The sequence below is a fragment of the Monopterus albus genome, unplaced genomic scaffold (genome assembly GCF_001952655.1).
Source record: "Monopterus albus unplaced genomic scaffold, M_albus_1.0 scaffold140.1, whole genome shotgun sequence".
Taxonomy (NCBI): domain Eukaryota; kingdom Metazoa; phylum Chordata; class Actinopteri; order Synbranchiformes; family Synbranchidae; genus Monopterus; species Monopterus albus.
In genome coordinates this window covers 456,028-473,259 of record NW_018128020.1, presented here as the reverse complement: position 1 = coordinate 473,259, position 17,232 = coordinate 456,028, and positions in this window count along the sequence as shown.

Genomic DNA, 17,232 nt, shown 5'->3' with positions numbered 1-17,232 from the left:
GGGGGGCCTACCATAACAGATGCATTATTTAAAGTGCAAACAATAATCTAACAGGCTCTTTTCTTTTGCATTACTCTAGAATAAACACAGTCTTGGAAAGAGACCTCAGCCCACCACAATCCAGCTGCGGCCTTGTATAGGACATCATTTTTCTTTGTGACTGAGTTTCGAAGTGCTGACTTGTGATTGTTCAGCAACTTTTCAGATGGCATCCAAACCCGAAAAATAACATTCCAATTGGGAAACAAAAAGGGATGAAAGTGCCTTTGGACTTAGTAGGCAAGTTATTATTTATAAGAAGCTGTCTGAAGTAATTGGTTCTTTGGCAGGCTCATGTTTGTTCAAACACTTCTCAACAACCTTCATAAGTTGTTTGAAATTTCATTACTCAAAATACTAATAACTGGAAAACTTCAAATGCTGTGTGATTAGTCACATTACTGGTGAAGACAGTGGTTATTTGTTTCAGTGATGGACTGATCAGATCACTTTGTCCTTTTTCTCTACCCTCCAGGCTCAGAGTGCTGCATGGTCCGATTCGGGACAGATCTGGCTGCTGTTCCAGTACTATCATCAGTCTGGGCAAGTGCAATAGAAAATTAGCTACAGTGCTAACAGATGGCCCCTTTTAGTCCAGAAATCTACCCTGTTCAATGCACATCAGTTTAACACTTCTTTACAGCACATTTGATCTCTATGCGCCAGTCTGTCCCACCAATCAATGGGGCTTTTGATGTGCGCTGCCAATGCATCTGAGGCGCCTCAGCATTTCACCCTCAGAGGAGGAATCACCTACTGCCTCACTTAGAAAGGCAAGAAATGTTTTCCTTCTCTCACAGCACCTAGCTGTCCTGTAAAAGCTTAAGACTTCCTGCATAGAAATATTGTCCCAAGTTTTTAATGAAGATTTGATTCCATTGAAAATATTGGGATGGTTGTGTGGGAGTGGAACAATTTCCAGACTTCATGCGTTTAAGCCAAGGACAGGATGTAGAATTTTCTGCTGTTAGGGAAAAAACATGACTGTATGTCCATACTGTAACTGACTGAAGTAATTTGCTGTGAAATAGTAGATTTAAAGCAGTTTGAGACATAATCTTAACATTGTTCAATGTGTTACTTTTGGATCTAAAAGTGATTTCTGCTCATCTTCTGTGTATGTCTGCAGGCTTTTAAACATATGCTAAAAAGTGTAAAACTATATATATATATATATATATATACTCACTCAATTTAAAGCAGGTCTGTTGTGGAACTTTCCAGCCACCCCCTTAATATACTGTTGACTAAACAGAGTCATATCAGCACTCCTCTACTGTTACAGCACAACCAGCAACACATTTTGCGTCACCAACAGCATGTTGTGATGCACGTGGGCGTCACTGCACCTGAGTAAAATGTTGGGCTATTGAAAAGACTGTCTGGTTGATGGCAGCATTATAATGCCATTATAAATTATAGCGCATCAGCACACTTTTAAAGGCCTCTGCTCGAGTGCATAAATCAATCTGAGGCCATGTGTGTAACAGCTGTCAGTGGACCAATGTGTCAACAGACGGCACATCCCTCCCCTCCCATGAAGCAGGCGCTGTGGTTACCTAACCAACAGGAACAAATACCCTTTCAATACTTGATATTGATTGTAACAGAACAGCTCCACCTTTGACACATGGCCTGTCAGTAGCAACCACTGGCATTGCCACATCTGTTACTCTAGCCGAACAAAGACATATCCTGCTGCATTTTAGCAGATCTATTGCCCTTTTAAGGTGTTTTTCTGTCATTGTCCCCCTGTTGCTGCTGTTAGCACTTGAACAGAAAACGATTATGTGAAGGACACTCCCAGGCACAGCACACGAAAGCCAAACATGTTTTTGTGTCTGAGCAATTTTTGAGTGATTACCAGCACAAGGCTAATTGTGTGTGTGGAAGAAGCTACTGTAGCCTTGAGGAAATCTTTCCTGGCCAGAGTCAAAGAATCGTTGCTTTACGCAAGACAAAACCTCTCGGCAGGAACAGGAAAGAGATAAGTAAGAGGGCTGTTAAAACTGCAACCAGGTAGCCAATCAGGAAAAATATCCGACTATGAACCCTCAGGTCTCGCTGGTCCACAATTCACACACTAATCGACCTGTTAGCATGAGGTGTGAACAGGTGCATTCTTTTTATGTGATGCACAATGAAGGACATCACAGATGCGCTACAGGCACCATTTTAGGCAACTGAAGTTGTCTGACTTTGAGAATCAGGTACATTTTTAAAGAGATCACCATTATTAGCCTCTAAAGTTGCAAGTATTTTGGCTTGACTGTCACTATAGGGAAATCAGCATAGTCACTGAACACCATCAGTGCGATTAGCATCAGGTAATTTCCTTGTGGCATGCTACACTTTTAGATGCTGTGAATGGCGGCCCATGATTCTGGTTGAATTATCCAGAGACTTAATGAACATATCTGCTGTTCTTCCTCCACTTCCTGCCGAGGAGCACATGACCTCTACATGACACTATATTGTTATAGACAGACCTAAGAGTATTTTAGTTGTTTTTTCCTTTGATGATTTAAAATTCTTATTTGTCCTTTTTCCATTTGATGTGTGTACGGGCAGTTCCCTACCTTTGCTTCAAATTTCGCGAACACAGATTCTTGGGAATTTGTTCTGTTGGTGTTGTGTATGGGAGTGTTATGTTTCAGGGTAGCATATGTGGATGCATGTCTTTGAAGGTAAAAGGCTCAGGGAGTGTCAGGACTTACTTATGTCATTCGAAACTTTGAGCAGTCCTCAGAGTGAAATGTAACCTTTTGTTTGGACTCAGTTTTGGTAGCTGAATTGTAGTTGACCTGCACTGTGTACATACACACAAACCCATCTCCACTCTGCAGGAAAAACAACTGATGCAAATCGTTTTGTGTGAGGTCAACTTAAGGCTTGGCCGTGATATAACACTAAAGTATCACACAGATGGAAGACGTAAATGTTTCCATGGCCATTTCATGTTCCTGTGGCCAATGAGTTAGCGGGTTTCACACCATGTTTGACATCATTTAGTTCTCTGTCCATGCTTACCCAGACAGGAGCAAACCCAATGCTGTTTGGTTAATCGTCTCAGTGGGAGCCTGGTGGTGAGGAGTCTGGGTGCAGTCTATTTGTCTAGTAAAGGCTCGTTGAGGTTGGGTCTTCACTGTTTAGCTTAGAGTTTCATGGTTGCAGTGATGAGTACGTTTCCACAGAGCGCAACTAGCAGGCTGCAGCACTGAAACATTTGGCCTACTTTGTGAAATCAGCCCTGTAGCACAGGAGGAGCTCCGTCACTGCCAGATCTAATGGCTGTGGAGTGCTCCTCTAAATTAACCCTATGAGTCCCAAGTTGCCCCACTTCTTACTCCTCTTCTCGGCTTTCATAGGCATGTCTGACTGATATTTGACATCTGTCAAGAGCTCTGTGCTCTCCAGACCACACTCATAGGATAAATGTGATACTTTTGATACTCCATCGTTTACAAAAGCACCACTCTGCAATAGTCACATGTTAATCAAGCAATTTCTTCCTTATGTGGAAAAACTGTGTAAAACATGTGTGTAAGAGGAACTATTCCTCATTGCTGTCCAATGGCATAGTGACATAATGACGCCTGTTATGTCGCTTCTTGATGCGTACATATAGATTTTGGTGTTTTCTTTCCAAGCAGTAGAATTTCTAATGGATTTAGATGAATAGTTAACTCTGCCATGCATATTAATCTTCTGTTCAGAGTTTGTGTTCTCATACACGCCATGATGATTTATTAGTCGGCGTGATGAATGATGCTGATAGCGTAAATGCAGACCTAGCACATTTTAGCAGCAGTAATTTGTTTATCTTACAGCCCTGTGCTGTAGGAGGTGAAGAAAACACTGTTGTGCTTACTATATTATATAGACTTTCTTATGGTCTATGTCTATACATAAAAGGTCCCTACACAATAATTTGAAAATAATGATTTGCAATGAAGAAAATGGTTCATAACCCTCATCTGCTCAGAAAAATGGAGACAAGTGAGTAGTACTGCAGTTGATGCCACTCTTCTGTTTATTTTCATGGAAAGTAAAATGTACATCCTCCCAGTGGACGACATGAGGAAAATTTTAATCAGAGTCACCAGATAGCAATTTTTTTTTTAACAAACCAGGTAATTAAATGATCAGTATAAGTTACATTAACTTATTTGCTGCAATTAACACTGGTGGAAGAAATACAAAAATTATTACTAAAGTAAAAGTAGCAATAGCACAGTGTAAAAATACTTTGTTACAAGTAAAAGTTCTGCATTCAAAAAGTTACTCAAGTAAAAATACAGAAGTAATGGCACAAAAATATACTTAACTCATTATGCAGAATAGCACATTTTATATGAATGTATATCATATTATTGGATTACAATTATTGATGCATTACTGTGTAGACCACATTTAATGATGCAGCTGGTAAAGGTGGAGCTCATTTTAACTACCTTACACATTATTTTGTATAATTACTCTGATTCTGAAAAGTAACTAGTAACTGAAGTTATCAAAGAAATGTAGTGGAGTAAAAAGTATAATATTTGCATCTAACATGTAGCAAATACATTAAACAATACATTTATTATATAATATGTTGAAGCTCATACAACCTTTCCTGGTGATTACAAACATGCTATGATGAGCCTCTGTAACCCGAGCATTCAGCTGACCTGTCACACAGTATTACACACAATACTACTCTTTGAGCTTTTCATCTCTGTCATGAGACACTGGTTCAGCGCTACATGGTCAGATCTGTAAGGTGCCATTTATGGTAAAATTAAGGAATATTATAACATATTTGTGTTAATGATATTATTATAGCTTCATTTGAAAACTTAAAGGTAAATGTTTTTGCTGCAGTTTGTGTAATGGACCACTGACAATTTGTGTGGACTTCAGCAAGGTTGGCATTAAAACTGTTAAGTTTTAAGATATTATGTTTTGTTAAAATTCCATAATGTTTGTTTCACTAGTCCTGACAAGTGCCTACTGGTCACTTTGTGTCACCCACTACAGTAACAACCATTACCTTCCACCTTCCACCTCCCACCCTCTCACCCTCACCCCATCCTCAGCCTTACCCTGAGCCTGGGAGCGGAATTCTGGGAACATTTTTCCATGTGAAATGCTGAGGTCCAGTCAAGGGGTGTGACGCCAGTGTATTGTTCCAACAGCAAAAAAGGAACCGCTTGTGATGAGGCCAATTGGAGCAGGTGTTGTGGTTGTCACTGCGTTTGACATTGTTAGAGCAGGTGATGCGATTGTTGGTTTTGATGTTGTAGATGTCACTGGAGTTGTGGTTGTTGGTTTTGATGTAGTTGTCAGTGCAGGTGTGGTTGTTGGAGCAGGTGTTGTGGTTGTCAATGCATTTGACGTTGTTGGAGCAGGTGATGCAGTTGTTGGTTTTGATGTTGTAGTTGTCGATGCAATTGTGACTGTTGGAGCCTGTGTTGCGGTTGTTGCTGCAGTTGTGGTTGTTGGGGCCTGTGTTGTGGTTGTTGGTTTTGATGTCATAGTTGTCGCTAAAGTTGTGGTTGTTGGAGCCGATGTTGTGATTGTTGATGCAGTTGTGGTTGTTGGAGTCAGTGTTGTGGTTGTTACTGCAGTTGTGGTTGTTTTTGATGCCGTAGTAATCGCTACAGGGGTAGGTGTTGTGGTTGTTGGAGCAGAAGTTGTGGTTGTTGCTACAGTTTTCATTGGAGCTGGCGATGTGGTTGCCACTGCAGTCGTGGTCATTGTTGTTGTTGCATTTGTTGGAGCAGGTGCTTCGGCTCTCGCTGCAGTGGCATTTATTGAAGCAGGAGTTGTGGTTGCTGGGGAGTAGATGGGAGTTTTAGCTGCAGTTGATGTTGTAGCATGTGTTGTAGTTGTCTCTGCAGTTGGAGTTGTTGGAACTGTTGTTGTTGCTACAGTTGTGGTCATTGGAACTGGTGTTGTGGTTGTTGCTGTAGTTGTGGTTGTTGGAGCAGAAGTTGTGGTTGTTGCTGTAGTTGTGGTTGTTGGAGCAGAAGTTGTGGTTGTTGCTGTAGTTGTGGTTGTTGGAGCAGAAGTTGTGGTTGTTGCTGTAGTTGTGGTTGTTGGAGCAGAAGTTGTGGTTGTTGCTGTAGTTGTGGTTGTTGGAGCAGAAGTTGTGGTTGTTGCTGTAGTTGTGGTTGTTGGAGCAGAAGTTGTGGTTGTTGCTGTAGTTGTGCTTGTTGGAGCAATAGTTGTGGTTGGTGTTGCTACTGCTGTAGTTGTTGAAGCAGGTGTTGTGGTTGAGGCTGCAGTTGTGGTCGGTATTGATGTTGTAGTTGACGCTGCAGTAGTTGTTGTTGCTGCAGTTGTGGTCATTGGAACTGGTGTTGTGGTTGTTGCTACAGTTGTAGTTGTTGGAGCAGGTGTTGAAGTTGTGGTTAATTCTGGGAACATTTTTCCATGTGAAATGCTGAGGTCCAGTCAAGGGGTGTGACGCCAGTGTATTGTTCCAACAGCAAAAAAGGAACCGCTTGTGATGAGGCCAATTCCTGTTGGTCCCAAAAAAACAGGCACTTTCTCACACCGACTTCCTTCCTCATTGGACAGCACAGAACAATTCCAGACCCACTAGCAATGTGAAAAAGAAAGAAAGAAAACGAAAAAGAGCAGTGGGAGAGGTGAGTTTGGAGAAGTATTCTCAATCTGTGCAGGTTGTGTATCTGCAGTTGCACCTGACAGTCTCTTTCAAAGGTGAAGGTCTTTTACCAGCACACACAGACCCCTCAATAACATGCTTACTATTAGGCACTATATGCTATCCTAATGACAACAGCCAGCTGTACTTATCTTTACTGCCTTTATGATTGTCATCACTTGTCAGCTCATTACACTCCTCGTTTTACTGTCCCTGTGTTTACTTTGACTCTAGTATGAAGAAAACAGACAGTGACTGTGGTTAATCTTAAATCTGGCTATGAAATATACTTTCAGAAAAGTGCTTTGTGATTTAGAAAACAAAAAAAAAAAGAGAAAAGCAAGTGAGGAGGGCAGCGAAGCTCAACTGATTGAGAGAGCAAGACTCAGGAAGCACCTGTCTGTGTGGAGGGCTGAGCATTTATCTGACCCCACTCACATCAGGTGGTTTCCTTGTTTACATTATCTTCCTGCAGTCCCTGTGGCCCAGCCCCCTATTGGCTGCCCTGGGCCACTCCTTTTTCCACCACATTCATTGATCTTAAGTGGGCTTGCCACTTCCCCGTTTCTTCTTTCCCACCAGAATGACTGTAACGAGAACCTTTGCCTTCACCACCATGAAACTCACTGGCAAATGGAGAGATGTTTAATAAACTAAAAACTGACAGCCAGTCCTGACCTCTCACCCCTACCCTCCCAACACCAACATGGCAGCCTTGGAGAATGAAAACACGGAGGCATTTTAAATAGTAAAGTTATTGAGTTGTGCTGCTGCTGAATGCTTCCTTTTCCCCTGTTGATATAATTATAGTTAAATTGCTGCTTGGCATTCATGTTAATGACTGCAGATGGACCAGGCACAGGTGCTGCCTCTAATTATAGCACCCAGAAATGATTATCTGGGCAAAATACATATAATCAACCTCTGCAGATGCACATCTAAACTGTTTTATCAAATGTTTACTCTTTCCAGGAGGCTGAGCTAAGCATTAGGTGAGTGTGTGTATGACTCCCTGCTTGGTTGTAAGGGTTCTACTCAAGCTGCCCCATCATGATGGCTGAGATTTATTTCTCCATAGAGGGAGAACTGTAAAGTAACTAAGTAATTTACTCAAGTACTGTACTTAAGTACAATTTTGAGTATTTTTATTTTCCAGTACTTCATACTTTGGCTTCACTACATTTCAGAGAAAAATATTATACTTTGTACTCACTGCATTTATTTGATAACTTTAGTTACTCTTTACACTTCAGCATCAAACAAAATACAGTATAGTCATAGGACTTTATTGATGCCTGGTGGGAAAATCACAAGCTACCCAGTAAAGTACTTCAAATATAAACTAGGCATATGAGCTAAAATTAGCTCTACTTTCACCAGCTGCAACATTAAATGTGCTGTTTATAATAATACATCAATAACTATAATCATATAATATACAGTACATTAATGTGAACTGTGCCATTCTGCATAATAAGTACTTCTATGTTTGGTACTTGGAGTATATTTTGATGCTAATACTTTTATACTTTTACTTAAATAACATTTTGGATCCAAGGTCAAGGTCAAAGTGTTTATTTGTCATATGCACAGTTAGGAAACGTGTTTCCCTGTACAATGAAATTCTTACTTTGCCGTCCACATGAATGCCACATAATATAGGTGAAATATAAAGCAGATGAGCAATAACACAAATTTAAATAGGCAGTAAAATCACAAATCTAAGGCATTTTAAAGCAGCAATTGAAGGGAGCAAATAAATATACAACATGAACACAATATAATGCAGAGAGAATACTATATGCTACATGGGAGTCGTGGAGTGCAAATACTCAGGTACAGATGGAATTACATGAGGTAGATCCTGAGTCAGCTCTTTAGGAGTCTGATGGCAGTCGTAAAAAAAAAGTTTTCAGTCTAGAGGTCCTGCATTTCACACTTCTGAGCCTCTGACCGGAGGGCAGGGGTAAGAACAGTCCGTGCTGGGGGTGGGTGGGGTCCTTGAGGATGGAGGCAGCTTTCCTACACACCCTGCGGTGGTAAATGCTCTGCAGAGAGTGTAGTGGAGTCCTAGTGATCTTATCCACAGTCTTTACCACTTTCTGCAGGCGCTTGCGGTCCGTAGCAGTAGTGCTGCCATACCAGACAGTGATGCAGCTGGTCAAGGGCAGGTGTTGTGGTTGTTTCTGAAGTTATAGTTGTCGGAGCAGGTGTTGTGGTTGTTTCTACAGCAGTAGTTTTTGGAGAAGGTGTTGTGGTTGTTTCTGAAGTAGTAGTTGTTGGAGCAGGTGTTATGGTTGTTTCTGCAGTAGTAGTTGTTGGAGCAGGTGTTGTGGTTGTAGCTGCAGTTGTTGTCAGAGCAGGTGTCGTGGTTGTGGCTGCAGTTGTTGTTGGAGCAGGTGTTGTGGTTGTTTCTCCAGTTGTTGACGGAGCATCTTTTGCCGTTGTTTCTAGGAGGGCAGCCACAATGTCGTCTGAGGTGGCCCGGTCGGGCCGGTAGGCATACTGCAGGGGGTCCAGGGTGCCTGGTATACTGCGCTGAATGCGGGTCAGCACCACTCTCTCAAAACACTTCATTATGATTGGGGTGAGTGCCACTGGTCTGTAGTCGTTCAGGTAGGTGACCGCGCTCTTCTTGGGAAAGGGGACGATGGTTGTGGTCTTAAAACAGGTGGGCATGATGCACCTGGCCTGGTGAGACAGTTAGTGCTGCGGAGGTGGGTTGGGTGGTCTTGGTGTGTGTGTGCCTCCTCTCTGTGCTGTAGCTGAAGGTCTCACAGCGGGTGTAGAAGGTGTTGAGGTCATCCGGCAGGCTGTCTGTAGAGCTTACGATGCTGGTGGTGGTCCTGTAGTCTGTGATGTGCTGCAGGCCTTGCCACATCCGTCTGGAGTCAGCATTAGAATAGAAGTCATTCAGCTTCTCTCTGTATTGCCTCTTGGCCGCTGTGATGGCTTTCCTCAGTCTGTACTTCACAGCTTTGTACTTCGTCTCATCACCTGATCTGAATGCATGAGAGCGAGCACGCAGCATATGGCGTACCTGACTGTTTATCCAGGGCTTCTGGTTGGGGAACCTCCTGACTTGTATGGTGGGAACAATGTTGTCGATACAGGTACTAATGTACCCAGTCACATACTCAGCATAATCCTATACGACAGAAAAGTCCTCTGAGGTGGCTGCAGCTTTAAACACATCCCAGTCTGTCTGGGCAAAACAGTCCTGCAGGGTGCCTTCAGTCTCTGGGGTCCAGAGTTTAATTTGTTTGGTGACAGGGTTTGTTTGTTTCAGTCTTCGTCTGTAAGCTGGATACAGGAACAAACAAATGTGGTCCAAGCGTCCGAGGTGGGGGCGGGGTGCGGCCCTGTATGTACCCCATATGTTACTGTAAATATAATCCAGAGTGTTCTTGTAAGACTTTTATGTTTAACAGAGTATTTTTACACTGTGGTATTGGTACTTTTATATAAGTAAACAATCTCAGTACCTCTTACACCACTGCTGGTAAGACTTTAGCTGGTCTCACATCACAGACTCTGACAGTCAGCTAAGTGACTTACTGAAGCAAGGACAATATCCATAATTTCATATTTGAATCATCTGAGCTATGATTCCATAATACACACAGAAGGATCTGTACAATATCTGCACATGATGCTCCACCTTAGTGGCCAACCTAAAGAGAACCCTCCACTATCAACAATTTCCTCCATAATCAGCCCCCCTCCTCCTCTCGGCAGTCTTCTGCATGGCCTTTCAGTAGCCCTGCATTTCTTACCATCTTGTTATCTCAGCAAGTGTTTCCCACATGCACCTCGCTCTTCTCTGTGGTAGAGCTTGTGCTGTGTTATACCATCGGGGTATTGTTCTTCCACAGTTTGACCGTCATAAATTAGCTGGAAGCGATTTGTCAGACATGAGAAAGGGGAGAGCCAGGAAAAAAGGGGGAAACAACAACAACAATACAATCAGCATTGAACCACTCAGATATGTTAATGGTCTCTCTAATTGCTGCAGTTATGGCTATGAAGAAAAATTTTATCCGGAGTGCTCGAGTGTAACTGAAAGAAATGTTCAAATTTTACACTTGGTGCTATTTTACTTCCATGACATTTCCATAGTTATTTCTTTGTAACACACTGATGGTTGGCGTGAAGTATTTTATACACATGACTAGACTATACTTTATCGACTAACACTCATATTTACATAAAGCAAAGTGACAAATTGTTGTTTCCCCAGGTGTAATACAAAGGAACCCCGGACACTTTTAAGCCTAATCTACAGGAAAGGGCACAATTAAGACATACATATTTGTTAAGTACTATTTCAGTGTGTTTACTTGAAATGGTTGGCGGAACCGCCCCTGTTTATTCCGCAGGCTGATTCCTATTGAACATCAACATCACCCTCTTTAATGAGGGAATTCCTGAGCATCAGAGGATGTCTCACGCACATCCTGGCCCTTAATCAGCCCTCATTCACCTAATATGATCAAGGTCACACAGCAGTGATCTATTCTAAGGAGAGGTGACACATCTTTACACTCCCTAGGCCTCCCGGAAGGAACCTGTGGTCTGTCTATAAAGGGAGCTACAGTCTGAATAAAGGTTGTCTCATTGCAAAATAGCTCCCTGGAACTGTAACTCACCTCCATTTGGCTGCAGTAGAGAATTTCTGAACTACAAAACTATGCCTTTGTGGCATGTGATATTTTTGTTTGTTTGTGTCATTTCACTGTCACAAACAATATTCCCATGGATGGGAATGAGCCTTGGGGATGCAGTGATTGACAGTGGGACCAGGAATTAAAGGTCGCTGAAGAATCAAGAGGTTTGTCAAAGGAGCAGGAATAAAAACATGCTGTAAAGTGCACACACAACATCAGCAGGGCTTTCACTGTAACATGAGAACCCTCACCCCAAACTATGCCTGTAGTTATTCCCTCCTGGAAAATAGAGGCAGGTCACACATGAGGCCCTGTTTGCAGCTGGGTCACTCCCTGATACTTCATGCCAGGTTGAACTATGCTGGGAACCAAGTTAAGAGTAGAGTAGAGTAGGTACTTTACTGATCCCACAGTGGGGAAATTTCTGTGTTACAGCAGCAATAGAGAACAACCAACATAACACCATAAGAACAGACACATAAGAACAGAACTTCATACGGAAAAGAACACGAGGACACAGCTGCTGTAACTTGCTGCCACTCCGCGTGGCGCATGCGTACGTAAGTACGTAGTAACAAAGAACACTTAGTTTTAAAATAAAAAGTTACATAAAGGCAACAAAGCATTAGGACCGATACACACAAAGATTATAAAAGTAGCGTCATCAGAACGTTGCATTTTACACAGCACAAATAAGCAAATCAAAGGCACCTGAAAACAAGGCAAACAGGAACAGCAGTAGAGACTAAACAACCAGGAAATCAAGAACAATCGAATATTACTCACACAATTAATCCCACAATGGGGGAAAGAAACCTGTGTTTCAGCCATAAGGATCTCTGAGCAACTACTCAGAAATACCTAAAGCAGGGCAATGTACAGTATTTGAGAGAGATCAGGAACAAGATATTAGACATGAGCCTATTTACAATGCATTTCACCCCCAGGCGCTGAAATATTGCACCTCAGTAAATTATTACATAGTCCCTCATAATTTCACCGAGCTTATCACTGCAGTGATGTGTTGTACAGTCTGATTGCTGTGGGGAGGAATGACCTGCGGTAACGCTCCTTCTTACACTGGGGATGTAACAGTCTCGTGCAAAAAGAACTGTTCAGAGCCTCTACTGTGTGGTGCAGGGGATGGAAGGGGTTATGCACATAACCTTGACATTAATACCTCACACAGCTTTTGATATAAAGCCAGGTAAGTAACTGTTTTACAAAATTACTTTGATAAGAAAATGCTGCATGACAAGCCTAAAGGGACCCTGGTGGTCATCAGGAACGTGAAAAATGACTGAATTGGTAGGAAAACAACTTCCCCGCTGTAAAATAACAGTATTCCTACAAGTGTTGGGGAAACCAGAGGGAATTTCCTCCTTTATAGGAGAGGGGATTGTTCTCTGGCTTTGACTGTTTATGCAAAGCCAAGTATGTTGGCTTTAACGTATGTCACAAAGTATCATAGGAGTGCTTCCAGTTTTATACAGGAACACATACTTCATGCCTCATTTGGACTGAGTGTGCATTTATTTAGCTCTACATCTTTTCATTTGCTTATCAGCAAATATTAACCCTTCACCAGAATCACCGACATTCTGTATTTTGGACTCAAAACATTTAGTCTCTTTTCTACTGTAATTTAGCTTTTGCTCCTTTTCTTGGCAGTGTGTTTTATTTATACATAAAAGTTTTAGTGAGGGCTCTGCTTGGTTAGGAGTCTAAAATGCATACTATTAAAACCTCATGTCCTCAGTTGGGGTCTCTCTCCCATGAATCCAGTCACTCGCTGCTGCCAGTTATTAAGTAAAAATGCTACAAGATAACCAACAGTTGGTTCTCTTGGCATGGAAGTTGTCTAATTCCACATATTTATTCTCCACAGTGTATAGAGAGATTCTTGACAAATCCAACTCTTACTGATGGCAGAATATGGCCAGCCTCTGCTCCCCTCTGTCAGACCTATAATGTCCCAACATCAATCTCCTTGAAAAGTTGTTAACTTACCACGGCACTCTGTATTCTGTGGGGAACAATGGTAGGAGGGTTTGTGTGACGCTGGATAACACTGGAATCCCAAGAACATTCACCAGCTCCTTCCTCCCCTTTCGCTGCCGATGTGTCTGTTGGTGAGACAAACAGATTCAAATTGAACTGGACTGCTAGTTGGCTCAGTACTCCTTAGACATCCCGAGTGTATTAGGTGGACATTTTGTGTTCCTCAGATCTGTCCAGATATCAGAAGCACAGCAAATGCAAATAGCTTAACTTACCAACAACACTGGAAATGGGGGAAACAGCTCAATCCAAACAATTCAGAACATCTCTAAAGCACAATAACTGTAACACGTTAAATCTTGTTTGTTTAATCCATATAAATTCAGAGTACAGACAAGAGGTGATATTATCTGGATTATATTACATCTGGAAGAAGCCAGGCTAGCTGTTCCCCTATTTCCAGTCTAAGGTAAACTAACCATCTCCTGCTGCTTGACGTGCCATACAGACCTTGCAGTGGGATCAATGTTATCTCTGTGCAAAACAGTGAAAATGCATATTTCCCAAATAGGCAAACTATTCTTCTTTTTTTTTTTCTTGATACACAAGCTCTGTCTGACTTGAAGGACTGTCAAAACAGCATTAGTGGCAGTAAATTTCCAAAGCAAAGACAGGAGTCATGGGAGAAACAGATATTCATCAGGGCCAAATTCAGACGGGTTCCTGTTTGCCCTATGGGAGAGTGTGACTCTGTAGTCTATGCTGCTGCTGGTAAACCTATCAGGACACAAAAGAGAATGGGACCCTTTGTAGACAAAATGTCTCCTCCTCAGACAGCAAGGCTCTCCTCTAGACAGGGGACAACATGGGAAACCTGCTGGGGACCCATCTCCCCTGTTCAGCTTGTGGACGGTTTTAAATACCAGCCTTCAGAAGTGTTACATTAATTTGACGTGATCGTTGAACTACAAGAGTTTTTTTAAACATATATTTGTACTTGCTTAGCATGAAAATTAAAGGATCAGAGAAAAGGAAACGGCACTGAAATAATAAATGTAATGATGTTGTCATTAAAACATGCTGACAAAAAACTTATTGAAACTCAGTATTTTGTGTTTGACATAATTAAATTTAGAAATTGCATAATTTTCCTTCCTAATCCACACCCATTTCCCCATATGGGTGTCATCCCCTGATGCAACTCCGAATTGCAGTGGTTTGTCAATGTCAGACCTCACAATACTCATTGTTCTAATGGCAGCCTCTGGGTGACAACCTGGGAAAACTGCACAAAGGACTGATATACAACTGATGATCCTAGAAGTGAAATATGTTTATTACTTTAAAGGTGCTGATTCAGTTTTTGCTTGAGCATGTATGTTTGCTGTGTCTATATGCGTGTTCCTGCAGGAAAAGCCAGGGAAGAGTGTTTTCTGCATCGTGCCATGTCACTGTGACCCGCTACAACTATGTCTATGCCTTACATAGCTGGCTGTCACTAAAGATACCTGTGACCAAGCTCCCACCTCCTTTCACCCCTCCATCTTCAAATCAAGGCAAAACCTGGAAACCATTTTGCTTTTCCTTTTCCTCTGGAGCCCTCATAAGGATGGGAAAGTGCTCTGCGCCTGCTTCCACAGAGAGCACAAGCACATGCTTGCTGGGAAACTGTAAGCCTCTGCAAAAATGTCTCCTTTTAGGGCCCTGTTTCATTCTGCAACCATAAATTTCAAAAGATAAAACAGCTCTTATCTTTATTTATACAATATAAAGCATTTTTCTACATAAGGGAGAATGAAAAAGTGACCTCTAGATTCTAGAAAGCATTAACTTCTAATGGAGAATGTCAACTTGAATTAGCTTTTTAAAATAACATTTTAAAAAGAACAAAGATTCACTGTCCTACTGTTTTCACACGGTGAAACGAGACATTTATACATTTACTGACCCGTTTATATAGAGAAGGGCCCAATTTTGCATCATGCGCAAACACATTGTCATTAAATTGCAATTATTGTACATTAATTAGATTTCAAATTTATATTATTCATAATTGTTATTTAGCTTTGATGCTTTAAAAGTCAGTAAAGTCTCCACCAAGTGAAATCACAGTAGGAGCCCTCTTTAAATGTGTTGTTTACATGTTCTACCCACTCTGCATCTCCACCTTTCGGTTTGATTCTGCCTGGTTCACTGGCAGTGTGAATATTAGTGATGGGCAGATGAAGCTTCATGAGGCATTGAACCCTTTCATCCAATTGGTTCACTCCAGCGCAAAGCTTCTTGAAGCTTGTTGAGTAAAATTGTTAACAAAATAATACATTAGGATTAGTTTTAATATTAGACTGAATTAAGAATTTAGTTAGTAGAAGATTGATACTATGTTTGTTGATTAGTTAACTTGTTTGTTTACTGTGTGTGCATATGATTATTCTATCATATTAAGAAAATGAATAATTAGGATTTAGTTTAGAGCATACATAAGTTTATATATTTTACTCTCACAGTTGTGTTTATGTTTATGTAGTTACATATCACCTTAAGTCTGCATTGAATCACTGGTCAGTATTTACTGTGTTAGCCAACTGGGGACTGTTTAACATCAAGGGAGACTGATTCACTAAACACTGAGAACTCATTAGATTTACAGCTTTAGCAAAGAGGGTTCACAGTTGTTTTATGATCACCACCTGGCTGAAGAGGCCAGGGAATTTGGGGTCACTGGGACACTAGGGGTAAGAAACAGAGATTAGATCTGAGGCCAGGAAGAGAAAAGACAACTTTAAAAGACAGGGCCATATACAGACACACAGGCAAGATAGTTTAGTAGCCAAATGGAAAGCCATGTTTTATAGAGTGTAGTTAGTTAGTTGGAAACAAAGAGGTGAGTGTAGAAATTTAGACAGAGTAGGATTTCCTCCCTCTTTTGCTGCTTTTCCCATTGGAGCAGGAAGGATGCAGAAGGGGGACGGATGGATAGATGGACCAATGGAGCAACCCGAGACCACCAGACCAGCCTACAATTGCACATTTCAAATTGTATAAGTAACTGGGTTTCAGGAGGGTAGGTGTTCTTTCTCGTCCTGAAGACGAATTGAACAGGTTTTGCTGTTGAGGTTAGGGCTTCAGATAGAGATGGAACCCAGAGCTCTGTAAATTGCTTTATTCGATGGTCTGTTTAGTTATGATAATAAATGTTTGAAAATTGATATTTGATGCCGATTATTCTTCATGAAAGAACACGCTGCAGTTTTAAAAGCCTTCACTCGCTCATGAACTGTGGCCACTTTAGTCAAAGCGAAGCCAATATATAGGTAAGTCAACATAATGAATACCAGTGGAAGCCCTAGAATAAGAACTGTTAACAAAACACTAAGAATGAAGCTACGTGTTTTATCATCACAAGCCAGCTGGTATGTCTGGCCATAGTCACAGAAATAGCTGTCAATAACCACAGACTTACAGAAGGAAAGTCTTGTGACAAGGCCAACTGCAATGAGCATGGCAGTAATGGCAAAAAGCCAGAAAGAGCTGATCAAAGTAAACATAAACCTGTGGGTCACCTTCACGTGATAGTGCAGTGGGAAGATGATGGCTATCATTCTGTCATAGGCAAGTGCAACCAGGTTAAAAGCCTGCATCACAAGGCAGGTGTAGCAAAAGAACATGAATGTGAAGCAGTCATTGTAGGAGATGTAGGGATGGTCAAACAGAAAAATGTCAAGAACCTTCGGCACCAAAGCAGAGCTACCAAACAGGTCTGTAAATGCTAAGTTAAAAACCGCAATATATTTTGGAGTTCTCAGAGTATGATCCAAGCATATTATTAACATCACAAGTGTGTTTCCCAGCACTGAAACAATATAA